The sequence below is a fragment of the Manis javanica genome, chromosome 11 (genome assembly GCF_040802235.1).
Source record: "Manis javanica isolate MJ-LG chromosome 11, MJ_LKY, whole genome shotgun sequence".
In the NCBI taxonomy this organism is placed as follows: Eukaryota; Metazoa; Chordata; class Mammalia; order Pholidota; family Manidae; genus Manis; species Manis javanica.
In genome coordinates, this window is record NC_133166.1 from 61,370,713 (window position 1) to 61,389,626 (window position 18,914).

Here is an 18,914-nt window from a genome sequence, read left to right on the forward strand (position 1 = left end):
GATTGAGGTAAGAATGTCACCTTGAGACAGGTTTGGGGACGGAGGAAGGGGAGAGGTTGGGAGAGAGACTGAGAGAGAAAGAGAGAGAAAAAAGAAAGAGACACAGAGAATGAAAGAGAATACATTTCTATTTCATGGGTGGGAATGATAAACTCCATCTTTTAATGGCAGATAGTATCCTTTTAATTTTTATGGACTCACACCTCTGTAGTCATTAGTAAATCACCAGGCCCCATTTTCAGATCTACCTATATGTCTTGCATTTTATTTATGTATTATAGTCATCTGCCTTCTGTGAGGTTTCATAAATCCATTTCTCTAGAGGAATTAGCAGGTAACCTCTCCAGGTCGATTTTAGAAGATCATCTACCCAGATAAAACAAATGCCCTAACAACGGATCTTAGCTTCCCTATCAACTGTGTTTCTGTATACACAAATGCTCAAAGTAAAATAATTTAAATTGCTAGATTTGGCTGCAATTTTAGAACTTTAAAATAGCAGATATAAGCATTTCACCTTTCAAGACAAGATAGACATTGATAATTACCACAATCAATACAACAGAATGATTGCTAAGCAATAAAAACAACAACAGTGAAAACTGATCTGGAAAAGTTAGACAAAATAACTTTCCAAAGTCTGTGAACTGATTCAAGTAAGTAAGTTACATATAGGAAAGAGTGAGTTTAAACCTCTATCATTCTCATCTAGTCAAACTAGACTTCATTTTCTTTTCTTTTATAGTTTTATTGAGTGCATATACTTGATAATACAGTGTTGTGCCTTACTGGACTTCTGACATCATGCTTAAATCACAACAATCATCTGTATCTCCCAAACTCTTTTTCTTTAAACATTTCTAACACAAAAAAATTTAAAATATAGAAAATATGTACTTACATACATTCTCTCTCTGTGTCTTTCCACACACACATGCACACATTTTGATGAACATTTTGGAAAAATGTTTGATTATTACAACACTTCATGCCTACTAACTTCAATTTCTAATAATAGGTGTGATATTATGATTTGTATTAAGAAATATTCATTTGGTGTTTGTCCTCATTCCTAGTCCACAGTTCCTAAAACCCTTGTAATTTTCTCAGCAATAAGAGCAATGTAACCATCTCCTATTACAGCATTCCATCTTTTGTCCTCAAATAGTTGCAGTCCCTAAAATAACTAAAGGGTAATAAAGGTAAAAGGAGTATCTACTGTTATTCATAACGAGCCCCTTTCAACCACACCTGAGTTTATGCTCATGTGGTGACTTGTAGGAAGCCCCTAAGGATGGAGGCTGGTTGCCAGGGGAGCCAACATTGTGATTAGAGGGGTGGAATTTTCAGTGCCCCTCCCCTTCCATCCTCCAGGGAGGGGAGATGGCTGGCGCTTGAAATAATCATCAGTGGCCAATGATTTAATCAAACAAGCCTATGTAATGGAACCTTCATAAAACCCTAAACAAAGGGGTTCAGGGAGCTTCCAGGGTTGGTGAACATGTAGAGATGTTGGAAGAATGGTGGGCCCAGAGATGCCAAAGAAGTTCTACACCCTTTCCCACATACCTTGCTCTGTACATATCTTCCATCTGGCTGTTCCTGAGTTATATAATTTTATAATAAATGGGTAATCTAATAAATAAACTATTGTCCTGAGTTCTCTGAGCCACTCTCTAAATTAATTGAACCTGGAAAGGGGTTTGTGGGAACTTCTGGTTTATAGTCAGTCAATCAGAATTATAAGTAACAACTGGAACTTGTGATTGGCATCTGAAGTGGTGAGGGAGGTGCAGTTTTGTGGAACTGAGCCCTTGACCTGTGAGACCTGACTCTATTTCCTGGGAGACAGTGTTAGAATTGAGTTAAATTGTAGGATGCCCAGCTGGTGTTACAAAATTGCTTGGTGTGGGAAAAATGCACATAACTGGTAACTAGAGTGAAGTATTGAGAGTAGAGGAGACCAACAGTAAGTGATTTTTCCCTTACATAGGGATATTTTATCACATAATCACAATAATGTTTTTATAAGAAAATTTATCTGATTTTTCCAATTGTGTTTTCATGGCTTATTTTTTATTTTTGTTTTGTTGACCCAGGAATAAAACAATGCTTACACATTGTATTTTGCTTTTTGTCTCTATCATCTCTAATCGAGACTAGCTTTCTGCCACCTGCCACCTCCTTACCTTCGTTTTTCAAGAGTTCAGGCCAGTTGTCATAAAGAATGTACACATTTTGGACCTTTCTGTTCCCTTATGGTTTCACTTACCTTAACATTCTGTCTTCTGTGTATTTTCTATAATCTGGAAGTGAAATCTAAGGACTTGATGAGTTTTGAGTTAATATTTAATATCCAAGAGTACTTACTTCACATATGATAATGGAAATCACAACAGGGTACAAATATTGTAACAATGTGCCAATATTAATTATGCTAATTTTCATCACTTGGTCAAGGAGTATATTGACAATATAATACTGCTTAACAATACTTCCGCAAATACAGTTAATTAAAAGAGTGCATATTTATTACCTCATATTTTCTCTGGGTCAGAAGTCTGGGCTTGGCCTGCCTTGCTCTTCTCATTCTGAGTCACACTGGTGCAATCAAGACTTCAACCAAGTATATGTTCTCATCTGAGGCTCAACTGGGGAAGGATCTACTTCCAAGTTCATATGGTTATTTGAAGCATTTACCTTCTTACAGGCTGACAGATTTAATACATTAACTTAAAATATTATATTAAAATATTATATTAATGTTCATTTTGAATTGGAAATATTTGAATTTGATACACTGTCTAAAAATTTTAAACATACTGATATAAAATTTATGACACACATACACACAAAAAAATCACATTTATTTATTTATTTATATTGGAATTCTAGCTCATAGATATCCCCAATTCAAAATTAACATTACAGGACCTTTCAAATATATTATTTTCTGTTTGCATGTCATAAGTAAAATATAAATTTTTTTCTCTTCTTTTTCACCCTTAGAATATATCCTATTAGGTTCAAGTGGTCAGAATTGTGTGTTCCACAGTTAATAATTATTGCCTTTATTTATTTTATGTTGTCAATTTATAATACAGTTATGTTATATGTTGGTATTTGAATTAAATTTTAAAGTTTATTGTATTTTGCAAATTTATCTTTATTAGTTGTCTATGAAATGTCTACACATGTCAAACGTCAATTTAAAAGTCAGAGAATTCTAGTCTTATCTCTTTTCTATTTTATTCACACCCATCCAATTTATGTAGCCACTTTCATTTATTACTCTACTACTTTTATATCAAAATAAGCAAATGATTGTTTTTATATTAGCTCTTCTTTTCTCCTATGAAAAGTTTGCATATTATATACACTGTTCTGCACCTTTCTTTCTTTTCTTTATCTTTTTATAATATGGAATATCACTAGTACTTCAGAGAGATCTTCTTTATGCTCTTTGATGGTTGGGTGGTACTGCCTTTTAAGGGCTCCACAGTTTATTCAATGAACAGACCAGCTTTACCAATGGAATTTTGTTCTTACAATTACTGCTGAAATGTGCCCACATTGCTCCCTACCTATATAGGTCCATATTTTGGTAACATCATTGATAGAAGTTGCCAGGAACTCTGAGATAAAGGTTTGCATGCAGGAAGTTTGTTAGGGACTGCTTTCAGTGTCAACACCTGGAGAGAAAAGGAAATAAGCAGGGTTGAACAGAGGGAGAAATAAGGCTGCATTACAGTATTAATGAAAGCCTCAGCCAACCCTCCTAGAAGCTCTGGAGCTGGTACAGTCCTTAAGAGTTATCAAAAATTATGTTGGGAGGTTCAGCCTTTATACCACTGCAACAGTCAATAATTGGATGCGGGATATGCTGCCAGTAACTTAGGGTTAGTCAACCTTCTTCACCTGAGAATTGAAAGTTTTCAGCAAGCAACCTTAGCAGCAATTAGGTGACTGTATCAGCCCTAAAGGAGACATCAGTGCACTATGATGTAGAATCTATGACATGTTACCTCTTATGTCACTTGAATCCACTTGGATCATATCAATTCAGACTTTGATGAGCCTCTTCTCCTGGAAGAAATCACAAGCGAGACTAGTAGGATGAACTGTAGCACTTACCACTATAACTGGTCTTGAAGCTGCAACTAATTATCATTATTTTCTATTACTATCCATTCTAGATTCCCCTCCCTCTCACTAGCACCTCTGCTGGTCTTAGTGGCTCACTCTGTAGAGTGAACAAGACCTTCATCTTTGAGTAGTTTGTAACCCTGCTTCCCGCATCATTTAAATTTTTTTTAATTTTTATTTTTTTATTGAGGTACATACAATAAAATGCACAAATCTTAGTGTACAGCTTGATGATTTTTGATTTATGTGCATACTAATGCAACCATCACCCAGATCAAGATATTAACATTCTCACTATTTTCTCCCCCTTCACCTACTGAGCACTGGCCACTAAACTTACCCATGTATCATCAAAATCGGGCAATGGAGATCTAAGAGATATCCAAGTGGGTAATTTGGATGTCTAGTATATTTCCTCCTCCTTCTATTTTATGACAGCGGTCCTACTTCCTCTTCATGATGCAGGTCAATTACCCCTACAAGGTGAGTTTTATTCTTCCCTGTTGGTCCTTTGAGAGGAGGAGCCCACAATAGTTTAGTGGCAGTCTTAGCTCAAAATTCAGTGGATCTTTTGCTGGTTATTTGATGAAAGATTTCCTCCTTTGGGAAGCAGAATTTCTGATCCAAAATAGCGCAGAGTCAAGGGCAGAGGTGTGAGTCACAAACTCCTCAAGTGGATCACTAGACAATAGAGGAAAGTACAGGCCTTCCATCCCCTAGCCCTTATTTGTCAAATCCATATATTCTACTCATTGGAGACAGAACATCATGTAATGGATGTTGACATATGGGGTCTATGATATAAGGTACATGTGATATAAAGTGTCCTAGGTGCTATGACTACACCATTTCATTACTGAGGCCTCTGAGGCACAGAGAGATTAAGTACCTTGTTCAATATCTCTAGCTAGTCAGAGATGAATCCTGGATTCATCTGAAAATAGGAGAAGATGGAAAAAAATCCAGGATGGCTTTTCTAAGTACTGCCTTAAGCATTCAACATCATAACTGTTCTCCAGCCAGCCATATAAATCTCCAGTACCAGTTTATGAAGGAGAACTTGAAGAAAAGATGTATCTCTGGTCAGGGGGAAGCATGTCAGTCTTGCATTGGAGCCTTGATTCAATCAATTCTGGTCACAAGACCAGAGAAACTCTTAGCCCTTTGGGCTTAGGTTTCCACTGAAGTGAGATTAGATGGTTTCTCAGGTGCTTTGGCTGTTTCATAATCAAACAATAATTATCATTGTGGATTATGTTGAATTACCTGGAATTTGGTAAAATGGGTCCATATTTTCCCACATAAATGGAACTTCAGCTGCTTACGTGAGATGTCAGTACCATCACAGATTTTCTGGAGAAAACATCAAGATGCATCTTTTAACCCTTATCTTTGATGGCATCATTTGAGTGAAAGGTACAGATTTATCCTAGAAATTAAAACCTGGTGACAGAGGGGCAGACACCTTGGGTCACAGTGAAGAAAATTCCTTACTTCAAAGCTAGCAGCCTAAGTGTTATTCTGTGTGACAAGAGGGTGAACTCTAAGAGCCCCCCAAAATTGGTGAATCCATTAGCATTGGCCATTCTCACTGAAAATCAATGACTCATTTTGACATTCTCCTGACAGCTGCTGAATTGTTTCCTTAAGACAACTTCAGTGAAAGTTACTGCAGATCAGAGCTGCATAGTTTCACATAAAGATAGCAAACAGAATGGAGCCTAGGTTCTCTCTCCCCATCAAGAAGCTGAAGCAAATGAGCCATCCTTGCAAATAAACCACTGCTCTTTTTCCATTCTCACAACACTGTCACTTTCTTACTAGTAAGGTTACCTGAAGTTAAGTATCTTCCTTTCAACCAACTTTCTGTGCCTTAAAATGATGTACCACATACATCTATTAAAATATCAGCAACCACATTAAAGAAAAAAAATGAAGGTAGTATATATGTTCATTCAGTCAGTCATTCTACTAAAAAAGGAAGTGTTGGTACTTCTCTATACACCATTTTAGACATAGAAACAAAGAAGTGTATGAAGAAGACAGATTTCCTCTTAATGAGGATGCTTATAATCTAGCAGAGGAAATAGAAAAACACATGCATAATTACAACAATGAGTAGAAAATGTACTGTTCAGTGCAAATACAGGGTGCTCTCAGAGCACTAGAGGGACATCTTAATTCCTCAGGACAATCAGAAAAGGGTTCTTGGAAGTAGTTCCACAAGCTGAGTTTTGAAGAGTGAAGAGTTAGATGAAAGTGCCCAAGATCGCCAGGCAGAGAACGAAGGCTATGAGAAGTAAGGAGGTCTACAAGGGAGGGCTCTGCAGAAAGTGGAAGGCCAGACTGGAAAACATTTCAGTTTCCCAAATCTAAGACTTTCTTATTCAATTTTTTTGAAATGGACTTCATCCATGTAAAAAAATAACAAGTAAATATATAAAAGATAATTTAAAGAAAAAACAAACTTGCTCTCAGATCAAACATATCTTTACCACTGCTGACTACTTCCCTGTTACTACATTTAATCCTTCATCTCAGGACATAAGTGTACAATTAAGAAATCTGTGTGGAAAAGATCTCCATAAGAATACGATGAAAAGAGGGAACCAAAGAATGTATATTTAACCAAAGAATTAATATTTATGCAACAATTACATACAGTATGTAGAGAAACACATGCATATAAATAATGTAGGCTGGTTAAATTGTCATAATATATCTATACTATTTAATAAGATATAGCTTTTTAAAAGAAAGTAATTTGTACATATATTCTCATGGGAAAAAATACATTCCAGTGAATAAAATTTTTATAAAACTCTTATAACCGACCATAGTCAACCATGCCAGTGAATCCATTGTTATCAGCTCACTTTGGCAGACTGGCCCAGCTGATTCAATGCAGAAATCAATTATTAACGTAATTCATTTAGTTTACTTATTTTCCATAGCAATTTGCAGTATTTTATAGTGTAGGGACTTCAGCTTGTCTTCTAAATGAACTATACTCTATTAAAGGGGGTAGATTACAGGAATGGCATGGTTGTAGAAGAGATTGAATTCTGGTGTATTTTGAAGGTAGAATGTTCAGAATTGGTCTGTAGAGCGGAGAGAGGAATGAGGTAAGATTCAAATTGGAAGTTTGTTAAGAATGATGCCAGTGTTTGGTATGAGTGAGTATACTGCCCCTACAGATATGCTTCCATACCTAAAGGTATTCTTATTCCTGAAATTTTCAATTCTGAGGAAAGAGATGATGGAGAAGAGTTGATTTAGTAAAGGGTTTTGTCAATACATATGAAGTTTCTGTGCTTGAAAAGTGATCAGATGGTGTTAGATTTTAGGGAATGGATGTCTTACAGGGTGTCATAATGCTGCAGGTTTGAACTTCAAACAGAAGCCTACATGGACTTGAGCCACAGAACTCCCAGAGCACTGGTCTCTGCCATTCTTACAAACCCTTGAATAGGACAGTCTCTGTCATGGTTTGCCTGGATCACTCTTCCTCAGAGTCTTCCAAATGGTAATTATTCATAAAGCATTAAACCAAATCTTGATTCATTCAATCTTTCCAAACATTTTGAATTTTATTATTATATAAAAAATGCAAAAGGTAAATATGTAAACATAAAATACTGGACACATCTACATTTCTACACTATTTACTGCATAAACTTGGAGTAAATGGTTAATAGAGTATAAAACTCACACCCAGGGATGAAAATTGAGGTCATGCCAGTAGGGAGTGCAGAGGAGAGGAAAAAGAACCTTCAGCTGTGATAATGAAAAAGAAGATGGGCAAATATGTAAAGAACTCACAACACTAGCATACTTGTTGCCATTTTTAACCTAACATTTTATCACTTTTTCCTTTAAAGAACAACCCTGTTGCTTTTGACCATGGGTGTAGAGAATGCACATAATTATTTGGCATTTCAAAGAAATAAAATTGAAAAGAGCCACTAAAGTTATCCATCCTCTTTTCTAAACTAGAAACATCAAAAATAGATGTCCCTGGCATGATAACACACTGAAGTCATTTTGAAAGAAAATTAGAATTTCCATTCCTCATTTTCCTTTCTTCCCAGTAAGGTTTTAAGCAGATGGGAATATCAATTTAGCTACTTGACATTTGGAAGGATAGATGACTTAGCTTTATGATCCCCTCTCATTGAAGCATATTTGACAACATCTGCCCCACATCTTACATTCACATCAGAGCCAAGTATGATTTAACAAGAAGAGAATGGCTAGACTCGAGGACCTCTGGATTCCATCCCTGGTCCTGATACTGACATAAGCAACAGTCAATATCCAATGATAAATAATGCTTCTTATTGTATGGGCAGCTTGTTTATTATTACCATAGCTAATATGTAATTAGTACAACTAAGAAGTTAAATGTATAATAATTTTTTCAAGGAGATAATAATACTGCACATGGGAACAAATCTTCATCCTACACTCTAAGAAAAAGAAAATTATATTTAGACTATATTAGAGAAACTGCAAAAACTACTGGAGACTACAGCTAGTGGTCTCATTCATATAGAAGAAAAGTTTTTCTACTCTGCTATTATTTTTTTTCTGAAGACCTGTTGCCATCTTTACTAGAACTTCTAATTCTCCTTATGTTGTAAATTATAGTACTTCATTTATGTTCTTACCTAACTAGTTATTAGTCTTAAGTCACAAATATTAAAAATACATATAGTTAAACTTTTCATTTTATTGTGTTCTTTTAAGGACAAAAGAAAAGGAGAATGTCATTCCTAAGGCATTTTATGAAGACTTACTGGGCAACCTCCAATAGATAAGAGCCATAAAACAATTAGCAACATTCATCAAGATCATTTTAACAGAGAGCTAGCATCTCCAGACCTGGTATTCACATCTTAGTGAAATATAAATCTCTCCTGCTACCTTGCTTTTGGATATTGGGTAATGAATAGTTTTCACTCCTTCAGAAGTAGCCTCTTTTGGAATATGTGTGAGTCCATTCATGCTCTGTGTCCTGAGAAACTAAGACAGTTAGGTCTCAATAAATATTTGCTGAATGAGTAAATGGACTAATTTATTTGCTTACAGAGCTTTTCCATTCTATTAGGTTGGCTTACTAGATTAAGGAATTTTCTGGTATATGTGGTCTCACTGGAATTCAGTTTGCTAAGTAACTCTATTTAGTGATAATGAAACAAAGAATTCTGAAACATTAGGAGGTCTTAAAGGTCAGCAGACTCAACATCCTGACTTTCTGAATGAATGAATTTAGCATTTCAGGGGCCCTCAACAGTCACCTAATTAAGTCAAAAGCTTGACAAAATGTTTCACAGGGGTGGTAATATATTTTACGCACTGGGTATGAATTAAATGCCAATGGTTTAGTTCAGAAAAAATTTGTTGTTTTATTTCACTTGCTTAAAAAATACATGTGTTCATAAAATATGACTCTGCAGGCACCCATAGCTTGTTAATTGTCTTTAAAACCTACAGGTCCTTATCTGGATAAGGGATATATATGTATTTTATATATATATATATATATATATATATATATATAAAATAGAGATGATCTGCTCCAAAGGTTAAAATTAACATCAACAGGCTACTAAAGAAATGGAAATTTATGATTCAAGGAAAGAAATTCTAATATTCAAACTACATGAAGATAAAATGATATGCCCTTATGATATTAATTTAGCTGTCACCTGGTGTATTCAATTTAATGAGTAAATTTAAATTTTTATATTAACTTGTGGTTTTCTTATCCAATGTCTTTAGAATACAAACTCCGTAAGCATAGGGATTAAATGTGTTCACAACCAAGTACCTTGCTTAATACCTACTGGATAGTTAGTAATTAGTGGATAATGAATGAATTAAAGGAGAAACTAAAGGCCAGCTCGAGTATTTTGTTAAGGTAGTCGCCCCATTGTTAGACCCAAGCACAAAGAAGGCAGAACCAGGGCATCAAGTGAGCAGAAGAGTGCCAGGACTGTGGCATGAGGGTCAGCACACTGATGTGGTATAAAGACTTAGGATCAAAATACTCGCACATCGTTTTTGTTCAATTTTAAGTATCCTCTGATCATGACAAAACATAGTGCTGTTGTCTTTAAAAGAGATCCCTTCCAACAAAAATTTTTTAATGTATATTTGATTTTTACTGTCTACCACCCCTCTTCTGTTCTTACAGTAGCAAATACTGTTTCTTTGGGTACGTCTTGCAGACCAGTACAAGATGCGGTTTGGAAAGACTATTAGGCACAGTGTGCTGTCCATCAAAAAGACATGGGAAGGTGCATAGGTTGGAAAATTGTGTGCTCCTTGCCTGAAAATTGTCAAGAGCCACCAATCGACTGGAAATGTTTGGAGTGGATTCATGCCAAGACCCTATCCAACAATTTCCGCCACTTGGATGCCTAGAACTTCTCTGGTTTTGAAGCTTTCCCTTACATTAATACCCATATCTTTCCAGTAATTCACTTTCTGCTTATATTCGCCATAGCCAGTTTAGTTTTCTTAAAACCAAGAAATTTTAACTGATGACAAATTCAGGTGAGGACTTCAGAATCCCCATATCTAGATTTACATATTTGTTATGTCACTTACTGACCACATGATACTCACCACATTCTTTGCTCTATCTAAGCCCCAATCTCCCATTTTGCAAAATGGAAATAAAAGAATTAATGAAATAGAGTTGGTATAGGAAGTAAATTAAATGGTGCTTGTGCAGTATCAGGCATTTAGTAAATGCTAAATAAATAGTTGTAAGCTAATATGTACATCAAAAGTGAAATGACTCTTCAGAGGAGTATTGTAATCCTAGAACAATTAAAGATAAAATTACTGGTTCTTCAAGAGGTTCAACTAAGGACCTTAACAAGAAGTGTTGATTAGGTATTGACACAATGTTGCCTTGATTTTAAGATGCACAAATTTTTAAAAAACATTTCCTAAGCTGAGAATGACCAGTATTTTCATTCAGAGCTAATGCTCCTCTGACCTTTTTTATGTTCTCCTCTCAAAGTCCTTATTAAATTGGAGATGCTGCTTACTTACAATCAATAGGGTTCTAAACTAGGAAATATGGTAACTAACAGCAATGGGTTGTGAATCACTCATGCACGTTACACAGTGTGAGGGCCCCCTTCCATTGCATATTTTCTCAGCCTTTCTACTCTAAACCAGACATACTGGAGAAAGCAATTTTAGTAATCTGACTAATCACTTGTGCTGACCTCAATTTACCTTAAATAGAAACATAATTCCGGTTTGCATTCATCAAAGGAGTTCTGTGTTCTGCCCTCTGTTGTTGTGACTGCTGTAGTTGAAGTCTGTTTTCTGTTGGGATAGCAGGTAGTTGTTAATTAAAGTGACCTATGGTCTTTCTTCATGTTTATTGCCTATACAATTTGGATCTTAGACCGGAATAAAGAACAAAACACTCTCCTGCTGGAACTGACTTCTGCTCAGTGTTACATGAGCAATGTCAGCATTCACTGAGAGGTACTGATTTTCCTTTAGGGAGACAGAGGTGCGTCAGTGAATCTTGTCAGTTTCCAAGATGCTTCGGTTTACCAACTTATTAAATGAACAAAATACTTGTTACTGTGTAGAAGAGATAAATATGACTGATGAATTTTTAGAAAAGGCCTTAAGATCTAGGAATAGCAAGCAATACAAATACACAGTGCATTGTTTATTGGTGCTTTTTATTAATATTGACTGAGGGATATTGAGCCCGCCATGCACACAGATTTTCAAAGTGAACACTTAACCAATGCATCCCCATTAAATTTTAACATAAACTTAGTGTGGAAGCAAAGCATGATCTCCCTCTTCTAGCCAGGTTTCTTTGATGCAGGGTCATTTGAAACACAAAGACCTTGGTTCCATTAGTGTCCAAAGTGGCTCAATTCCAGTGTTTAAATAGGATATGCTAGTGCCAACATTTGGCCTAGCAGCCCTAATAACTTATTTGAAGGTTGTCAGAACTATGTGATGATTTTGAAGTCAGGGAAGGGAGGAGAAGTATGACATAATTTAAAGAGTAGTAATTTTGGAGTCACACAGCAATGGATTCCAAACCTTGATCCACAATTTGCCTTGTACAAGTTGCTGGATATATCTGAATCTCAGTTTCCTCATCTGTAAAATCAAGATAATCTTACTAATAGCCCTGGACTGTTGCAAAGTTTGAAAGCACACATAAATTAAGCATCTGATTTTTAGTTGTTGGAGTGCTACTGGCTATGGGAAAAAATTCTTTCTATGGACTACAAAGAAGATAACATTGAAATAAAAACTGCTTAGGTTCCATGAGCACAGAAGTTTATACCTAGTCCTTAAACAATCTAGAAAACGACATAACCTGTTCAAATCCACTTCACTTTTCATCAATTACAACATCATAACCAGTATAATGAGGTTAGAGTCTTTTTGGGGAGATGTTTTCCAGAACTGCTTATGCAGAGGCAGTAGGTATTTGGCCTTTAGGAGTCTCAGGCCCCACATGCAGCAATAGCAAATTACAAGTAGAGGGCACTGCATGGAGGAGGGAAAATTTAAAAACTATGATATAATAAAATATCAGGAATTGATCGTAGAATAGGAATATAAAAGAGGAGAACATATTGTGACAGGCATGACCCCTATGAGGAAGAGCCTTCTGAAGAGACTTGAGCAAAGTGAAGAAGGAACTTTGTGGATATAGGGGTTCCTGATGTGGAGGAGGGGGCAAGGGAGGAGCAGTGTGACTGGGGCGTGGGGTCATGAGAAGAGAGGCTGGAGATAAAACCTGAAATGTGGCATAGGAAATACATTGACTTTCCTTCTAAAAACAATGGGCAGTCAACAAAGGTTTTGAGCAATGGAGAGATGTGATCTGATAACTGTATCATCAGTCATATTTGCTGTTTTAGAAGAGGAACATGAGCAAAAAGCTGGTCTCTGCTCACTATATAGCAGTGATGGGAATGCTCTCTATACTGGCAGGGTCTGCACATAGAAATGAAAAGTGTGGGGGCATGGATACCTTAGGAAGAAGTAGTCACCCCCAGAAGCATTTATTCTATGAAACTATAAATATCTTAGAGCAGTAATTAAAAATATTGTATCATCCTTCTCACTGTTTATGATACATTGAAATGAAGTTTCTGGCACTAGCTTTGACTTGGGACCATTTTACTAGTAATGAGGTGTTTATCTTTGAGAATAGACATTGAGTCTTAGTCAGGCTTGTATTTCCAGCTTTACAAAACCTGACACTTTACACAAATTCAATAAATGACTAATTTAATGCATCATAAAGACTAATATTTGTACACACACTACTTCACGGTTGGCAATTCAATTGCTTTCACATTAATTATCATCGTATTTGCTTCTGAGACTAATCCTGAGAGGGGGGTTATGACATATATTATAACCACTTTAAAGACAGCCTCCTCCGAGAGGTTAAGCAGCTGTCCAAAACCACATAACCAGAAGGAACAAAAGTGAGATGTAAGCACCAAGTCACATTATCTCTTGCCCAGATCCTAGGCCACATTTGCCTCAAATGCCCTTCCAATACTCACCTCCTGAGCTGATACCTTAATCTGTCAGTCTGTATCCCAGAACTAATCCCAGTTAGGAACTACCCACCATGTCTCATACATACATAATGGATGAAGGTTGATGCATGCTAGGAACATTTTCTAGGTACCCAAAAAACAGCTGTGTGGAATAAGGGCCTGGCTAAATTTTCAAATATCAGAATGCACATTTGTCACCTTTAATGTGTTGGAACAATGATTCTTCAGAATTGAGTATTGGAAGCTCTGAATGAAGATTGTAATATGACAGATCAACAGCCATTCAGAGTATCTACCCATTCATGCAAGGGTCTTAAGTTTTAAAAAGGCTCCTGAATGCACAGGCAGATTAGATACCTGTTTACACATCAGCATCTTAACTGTTTGTTCTCCTCTGGCAAAACGGCACACTTCTCCTGTGGTTTTGTCGCCCTGTCAGACACCCATTGTTGGCCAATTTCCATTTATAGAGATCAAGTTAGTTTAGCTCACTATACATGTATGCCCTGCCTTTTGTAAACCTTGAAAAGCACCAAACTTGCTCTTGGTTCACAGTTTAAACTCAGAGAAATCAGGTCATTATGGAATGAACATTTAAGCAGTTTTTTTTTTTAACTACTGAGACTCTCTAGAGACAAACCCTATCGATATACTCTCCTCTCCATCAGCGACTCTTGGGGTCTCATTATCTTCTTTGGTATTTCAAAACTGAAGCAATTGTGCTAACACCAAGGGCATCACTTAATGCCACTGGATAAAGAAGGCAGCAAAAAATGCACCAGTGTCAGCAAGCAATGAGGTTCCAAAAGAGAAACAGATGCACAAATGATTCATCATCACCAATAGGACCTGAAAGAATGAAGTGAAAAGGGGAAAATATTAGAAACTCTTTCCAACGTGCTAATGATATCACCAGCCAGGATTGTAGGCAAAAAGAAAGCTCCAAGCATCAATTAGATTTTGCTATTTGATTTAATTTTCTAAAACACTCAGCTCAGAGGCACAGAAGAGATTTATATATATATATATATATTTACTTAGTACTTACAGATGACTTAATATGTGGTCTACTCAATACTATAAGCTTTAAAAATATTAATTCAGAAATCAAATTCTTGGTCAATTTCTGCATAGTTTCTTCAATGTCTCATTCTCCTTTCTCTTATTAATCATTAGTATGTAATATCTGTGTGTATTTCCCAATTTCAGCTTGTCTTATAAATAATAGTTGACCTCCTGTCCTTACTTCAGGGGACATTAAGGAATAAAAATATCTAAAATCCATTTATTTTTATCAGAAATTTTCAAAATTTAATTTTAAATGTGTCACTATAAAATCTTATGCACAAAAACCTAATGATTTCTGCAGAGAAGATATTCCTTCAACTTTGGGGACATCATACAGTTCTTTCTCCTTAAACGCCAGATCCTCATTCACATGATTCCTGCACTACCAATGCAGGGGGAAATAGTTACCCAAGCACTTACCATAGGAATAGTTAGAATGCATCTGTTTACCAGAAAAACTTCTGTTTATAGAAGAAGGCAGTAAGTACACTTCTGTTTATAGAAGAAGGCAGTAAGTACACTTCCCCAATGAATATGTGGTTTTTCTAGGCACTCACTAACAGAAAAGAAAATTATTTGTGTTTTTCCTCTTCATATATTGAAATAGCCATTTGTTCTGAGTGGTAAATATAAACAAGTTGGACAGGAAAAATGAGTTAGGAAAAGGATAGTCCAACTTTTGGCTCCAACCTGCAGAAAAAGAGCTTGACCCTGAAATAATTCTATAAATCAACTAATGACAGTGTTGGATTTTGTGGGAGACTTAGCTTCAGAGCTAATGTGTCCTCTGCTGTGCTGGAATTTTAATATGACAAAGTGACTTTGTTTCCTGTTATTTCTCTGGGAAGGTGGGGGTGGGAAAGGCTGAGCGTTGTAAGCTGTACCGTGGTTAGCAGACACTACTGTCTTCTTGTACATGAATGTGTTAAATCATCGTGACACAACTGACAAAAAGTGTTATGTCTTTTCATGAGTTTGTGTTCTTTATAGCTCATGTTAGCTCTTGCAGAAGAAGAAGAAAAAACAAACAGGTGAATTCAACAGGCTGTAAGTCTTCCCTGACATACAATATGATACTCTCTCCAGGTGGAAGGAAAGACCAAGGGAAAATAGAGTCCCTCCCTACCATGAACGGAGCACGAGGCGGGGACAGAGGGGGATGTCACAAAACCAAGGCTCTGATCTGTCCTCCCCAGATAAGTCCTTGCCTTTATAGCCCCAAAACACACCAACAGTCTCCCTGAACTAGTGTCTCTTTATTTCCAAGAGCTTAATGCTAAGTAAGCAAAACCACATTAAGGAAAATATGCAATGCCCTGTTTACACTGTTAAAAAATATAAAAACACAGCCCCAAAATATTGAAAGAATTAATCTAGCTTAATATTGAAGAATGCTAATAATTCTTGATATGCCTTCCAGTAAGTTTCCTTAAAAATACGGGCATTGATATAAAGAAGGGCAAAAGCTAACAACCAGACTATAAATGAAAAATAGGGCCATAAAGCATGGTGTGAGGGAAAATCTCTAATAACAACATAACCAATGAGGATGGATTGAGAAGAACGTTTTTAAACTACACATGTAATATTTTTTTTCTGAGCCAGTGTAGCCCAGAGGGCCATAAGAAGCTCTAAAAAGAGTTGGATTTACTGGTCTTCCCCCACAATTCTGCTCCTAGTAGAGGGGCTTCCCTAAAACAAGTCAATCTATCTTTCTTAGTGTCTTTCTCTCTTTCTTTCCATCCTTCTTTCTATCTATACACCCATGTTCATATGTACACACAAACACACAAATCCACATACAGTTGTTTTTCTACTGTATGGACACTTAATTTCTGAACAGATGTGTGCCTTCCCTCCATTCACTGCAGACTACTCTCCTGCTTCCCATAGGCTCCTTTCTTACTCTGTACATCTATTAAGGGACTACCTATTCATAAGATTTGTTACAGCAACAAATGGCCACAAAACCCCAGTGGTTTATAACAATAAAGATTTATTTCTTGCACATGTTACATGTCAGCTGGAAGCTGTGTTGACTCAGCTCTTTTCTATTCAGCTGTCTTCCTAAGATTTTCCTTATATTAAGATCTTGCTGAAGGAGCAGCAACAATATAGAGGATGACATTCTTTTGGCATAGGCAAAGAGCATGAGCTGAATAGGAGCAGATTCAGCATTGACCCTCAATTGACATATTATAATATGAAGATAACACATTTTTTTCTTCTAAGCCCCTGAGATTTTGAGGTCATTTGTCAATAATGCAAAAGTGACTAAATAGATGTTTGTACCTGGATACAGGGGACTGTCAAAAAAATAAATAACACCCAAATCTGTGACATTGGTTCAGGGTAGGTATTGAGCAGTGAGGGAACTGTTAATGGAGAATGGAAAAATGACTTTTGTTGGCTTGTATGCTTTTCTCTTTCCAAGTAAGAATGTTATGCAATGGCCAAATATTAGATGTCAATATTGTCTGAGATAATTTGGAAGGAAAACATATCTCATTGCTTTAGGCAAAGGAACAACAAAAATGAGTATTACCAGTTTGCCTTAATTGTTAGTAGGTGCACTTGATACAGTGCTAAGAAAGACATGACTCAGAAAAGATAAGGAGGTTTGCGATCAAGTATTTTGGTAAAAATTTTAATTATTTAAAAAAAGAGGTAATACAGAAATTCTTGCACTTGAGGGATAGAAAGATGCAATAATTTCTGATCACTAAGGAACACAAATTACAACTGAAAAAAATGTTTGGAGTTAACAATGGGAAAATAAGCCACAACCTCAGGGCAAAGACCGAATCAGCAGCATGTGCATAAAGCACTAGGTTAAATTTTCTAAATGGGTTAAGATGGGACCCAGAAGATCCTCTTATTTGGATAAAATGGATCAGAAAAAAATAAGATGAAAGACATAACCCCACAGAAGCCTGATGCATTCACAGTATTTGCAAGTAAGTCTGAATAGCAAGACGCATCAGCACTGAGGGTGATCCTCATGGTTGTAGCCCCTGTCCTTCACACCCTGTGTCATCACCTCGCCCCGATTACATGGACAGGATTGTGACATTTCTAAATGACAGAATATGAAAGTAATGGAATGTTACTCCTATGATTACATTACAGGATGTACATGACTCCTTGCTAGCAGATGCTATCTAGAGATTCTTCTTTTGGCTTGATTAATTCAGCAGCCATGTTGAGGAAGCCTGCGGGTCACCTTTAGGAACTGTGGATGACCTCTCCTCATTGAGGGCAGCGTCTAGCCAACTGTCAGCAAGAACCTGGGTCCCTCAATACTGAAGACATAAGGAAATGGACTTTACAACAACCTGAGTAAGCAGTGGAGCAGATTCCTTTCCAGCTCAGCCTCTAGTCGATAACAGAGCTTAGCAACCCCTTGACTGCAGACTTGTGGAACTCTGAGCAGAGAACAAAGTTTAGTTCTGCCTGGGCTCCCGACGGACAGAAAATGTGAGAAAATAAATGTGTGTTGATTGAACCATTAAGTTTGCACTTACTTATTATGCAGCACTAGAAATTAACACATGGTAACAGAATCATAATAAAAAATATAAAATAAAAAAAAATTACTGAGTTTAGAAAAGGTCTGTATGTACAAAAAAGGACTCAGAGTATTCCAGGTATGATGTATAAAAAGAGGTTTGTATCTTGGGCATAATATTATGGGGATTTGCTATCTTTTCATCAAAACTTGTTCACATGCAGAAACACTATTTGCCATCCACATGCCTAGGTGTGGCCAGGGGACTTCCTTTTCTCAAATGGAATTTTGGAGGAAGCGATTTGCACCACTTCCAGCCTTGGCCTTTAAACCTAAAATCTCCCTCCTGAGTCTTTTCTTCCCCTATCTTCTGGCTAGCTGACCTTGGATGACCTTTGTTGTTGCTGGAAAACCCTTAGTCCCAGAATGACTACATAGAGCAGGACCCCTTGTCAATGCCTACTGATCACTGGTGGTTTTTTAACAGTGTAAACAGGACATTGCATATTTTCTCTAATGTGGTTTGTGCCACACCACTGAGAGACTGTTACTGAGTCAGAGATAGCAGCAGTTAATTTTTTTATGACACATAGTCGTGTCTTACCTAA

At 36.6% G+C, this 18,914-nt stretch overlaps 2 long non-coding RNA genes across 2 annotated transcripts in view; one reads left to right on the forward strand and one right to left on the reverse strand.

Moving 5' to 3' along the window:
• Positions 1-18,288, forward strand: part of LOC140844282 (uncharacterized) — a 56,865-nt gene extending 38,577 nt beyond the window's left edge. Inside the window, exon 4 of the long non-coding RNA XR_012122429.1 lies at positions 17,928-18,288. This is a non-coding gene — a long non-coding RNA (uncharacterized lncRNA). The remainder of the gene's footprint in view (positions 1-17,927) is intronic.
• On the reverse strand, positions 2,920-5,500 carry LOC140844281 (uncharacterized). The gene is made up of 3 exons (XR_012122428.1): positions 5,413-5,500; positions 4,026-4,086; positions 2,920-3,692 (listed from the first exon to the last, which is right to left on the reverse strand). It is a non-coding gene; the product is annotated as an uncharacterized lncRNA (long non-coding RNA).
• Positions 18,289-18,914: the final 626 nt, after the last annotated feature.